Here is a 3,076-nt window from a genome sequence, read left to right as displayed (position 1 = left end):
TAAAGCCTAATTCACTTCATAATGCAAAGTTTGACACTTGCGAAAGACATGACAATTTCACATAATATAAAAATCACTCAACGCAAAAACAAGGAGAGAATAAAAGAAATTAACACACATCATGCACAACCATTAGGATCAATAGACTCAACTTGACCCTTTGTGGATGATGTACTCACAACCACGCTTACAAGTACACAACTTCATTACTATAAGATAAATGCTTATTCGTGATCAATTATTTACGATGAAAACAACAATTTGTTATGGTCGAAAATGGGTACCATTCCCAATTAGAGATTAATACCATGATCATCATTGTGACTATCATTTTCTTGGCGTAAAAGCATCTCAGCTACTTGGCTCATGCTGGGTCTTGCGTCTTTCTCTTCCTCTACACATTGCAAAGCAACATTTATCAGAGTTTCCATCTTACCCTTTTCGTAACTGCCTTTCAGTATTGGGTCAACGATCTCCTCAACCCAGGAAGCCATTGCAGTTTCTTCATTCCTTTTTTCCCTCACCCAAGCAACCAACCTTTTGGGTTCTGTCTCCCCTCCAGTATCTATAGCATGGACACCCTTTGTTGGTCCCTTTCCCGTCACCATCTCCAATACAACAATTCCGTAGCTATAAACATCCACTTTGGAGGTGATAGGAAGATTGAAAACCCACTCTGGAGCCATGTACCCTCGGGTTCCTCTTATTCTTGAGAAGCTTGCATTCTCGAGGTTTCTATTTTGTAACTTAGACAACCCAAAATCTGCCACCTTTGGTTGATAGTTAGAGTCTAGGAGTATGTTCTGTGGCTTTACATCACAGTGTAAAACCCACTCCAAGCACTCTTCATGCAGATAAGCTAGGCCTTTTGCTGTGCCTGTGGCAATGTCAAACCTTTTCTTCCAATCAAGTGCATGGGATGAGAGGTTTTGGGCTAAAGTACCATGTTCCATGTACTCGTACACCAAAAGCCTACGCTTTCCCTCTGCACAGTACCCCGACATCTCAATTAAGTTGATGTGGTTAATCCTCCCGATGATGCTTGCTTCAGCTAGAAATTCACCTTCTCCTTGGTCAGATTCATTGAGACGCTTGATTGCTACGGCTCGATTGTCAGGCAATACCCCTTTGTACACAATTCCTCCTGCACCTCTTCCAATCTCCTCATTAAAATCTTTTGTTGCCTTCTGGAGCTCAACATACGCAAATCTTCTGAACCCAATGACAGCAACAAGGTAGCCCTGTTTGTCTACACTAGAAGCTTGCTGGTTCTACTCAAGTGACACCACACCAGAAAGATACAGATGATTTCAAGTCCTCCCACTCCACATGCAAACCAGAGCATGAATTTTACTATCCCATTTTCGGTTATGTCCTGTCTTGTTGCACTGTCCAGAGCAATTGAGTTTGAAATCTTGTACATAATTTGCGTAGGTGGAGAGGTTGTTTTCAGGCAACCTTAAATAGAGGTCACCTTGGAAATCCGGGGAACGATATCCATTAAGCAACAACGTCTTGGGGTAGCATCTTGAAAAACCATCTCCTCGAGAGAAGGTGAATTGGAACGCTTTGCAGTTGCACAATTGCAAACATAAATTCTTACATTCATCAAATGTGTAATTGGGGAAGAACCCATAATCATAACCAAAGAATTCAACACGGGGTAACAGTAGGAAGCCAGACTCATTTGTATTGCAAGAAAGATGAAACTCTGGTTCGCACCCGTCAGACCAGTCGTTTAGATTTTTCATCTTATATCCTGGGAGGCATGAACATTTCCTATCAGAACCAACAATATAGCTGCAAAGGCTATTTGCCCCGCATATACCATAAATCTTGCAAGGTCCCTGTATGGCTTGCCAAGACACAAACCACGTCTGCCCCTCCTCGTCCCAACTGTACAATCGAACATCACCATCATAATCAATTCTCAGTCTTTTGTGAAGCTTCGGCCCATAGTCGGCTGCCATGAAAGTAAAATCATCAGAAGAACTGAAGTTCCCGAACGTATCAAGCACTGCAATCCGACTGCTGTTGTTTGTGGACCTTGCAGCATCCCAGCTCACGAGCCACGGGTCTGGCCAGTATACGCTGGAAACCTCAAGACCGTCATATAGAAGGCGGAGGATGTTGTCGTTATCGAAAAAGAGCTGGTAAAAACCAGAGGAATAGTTGGTCTGGCTTCTGGAGGAGATGAGCCTTGCCTTTCTAGTGAGTAGTTGTTGGGGAAGAAGGGTGTCTGTTGGGAAATCAAAGCTTTCCCATAAAGTAACACCTTTCATGTTTTGTAGGACAAGATTACCGGTGTTGTTGAGTGATAAGTTTACTGGGGAGAGTGACTTAGTGTTTGTTTCCCAAACTGTGAACTTTCCAGCGTCGGATAAGATAAGATTACCAGTTTTGAGGATAGAGAGCTTAGAGCTCCTTCCATTAACGGGGTGATCACGGTTTGCCATCCAGATTACGGTCTGAATCTTGCCGTGGGATGGCTTATTGAACCATATGGCATAACAATAGGCATTACCACCTACGGAATAAAAGCCAGCAGAGAAAACTCCATCAGGTGATATCAGAATGTCTTCCAATTTCTCAATTGAGAGGGAAGTGCCTTGATGAATGGTATCCAGGCTTAAAGATGAAAGTGGGAAAGAAAATGACAAAGATAATAGAAGGAACAAAACAGGCAAATCCATGGTATCGGAGGCCCGGGCAACTCTACTGCTATAAAATGTCGTGTGGAATGAATAGGATGTGGTTGCATGTGGCTATATATAAAACTAAGGGAAAGAATTAATATTGAATTTTAGCGGGCTAGCTTGGAGAAAACTGAAGAGAAACGAAAAGCAGGTCAGTGGCTGTTTTGAATTGGAGAAATTTGGTTAAAAAGATGAATATATGTTTGGGCAAACTGCACAATTAAGTGCTAAAGATTTTGGAAGCAAATTTTATATTATCATTAAAAAAAAAATTATATTATCATCGTTTAGGGATAGTCATTTTTTATTTTTTTATTTTTTTAAAGAAGAGCCGAATGTCACATGTACAATTGTGACTCTGTCCCAAATTTTATTGATCA

At 41.4% G+C, this 3,076-nt stretch overlaps 1 pseudogene; it reads right to left on the bottom strand.

Annotated features, from left to right (window-relative positions):
• Positions 1-293: 293 nt before the first annotated feature.
• On the bottom strand, positions 294-2,693 carry LOC108998379 (annotated as a pseudogene).
• Positions 2,694-3,076: the final 383 nt, after the last annotated feature.

This window comes from Juglans regia, chromosome 6 (genome assembly GCF_001411555.2).
Source record: "Juglans regia cultivar Chandler chromosome 6, Walnut 2.0, whole genome shotgun sequence".
Taxonomy (NCBI): Eukaryota; Viridiplantae; Streptophyta; class Magnoliopsida; order Fagales; family Juglandaceae; genus Juglans; species Juglans regia.
The sequence above is the reverse complement of the archived record's forward strand: the minus strand, read 5'-3'. Positions and strand labels throughout refer to the sequence as shown.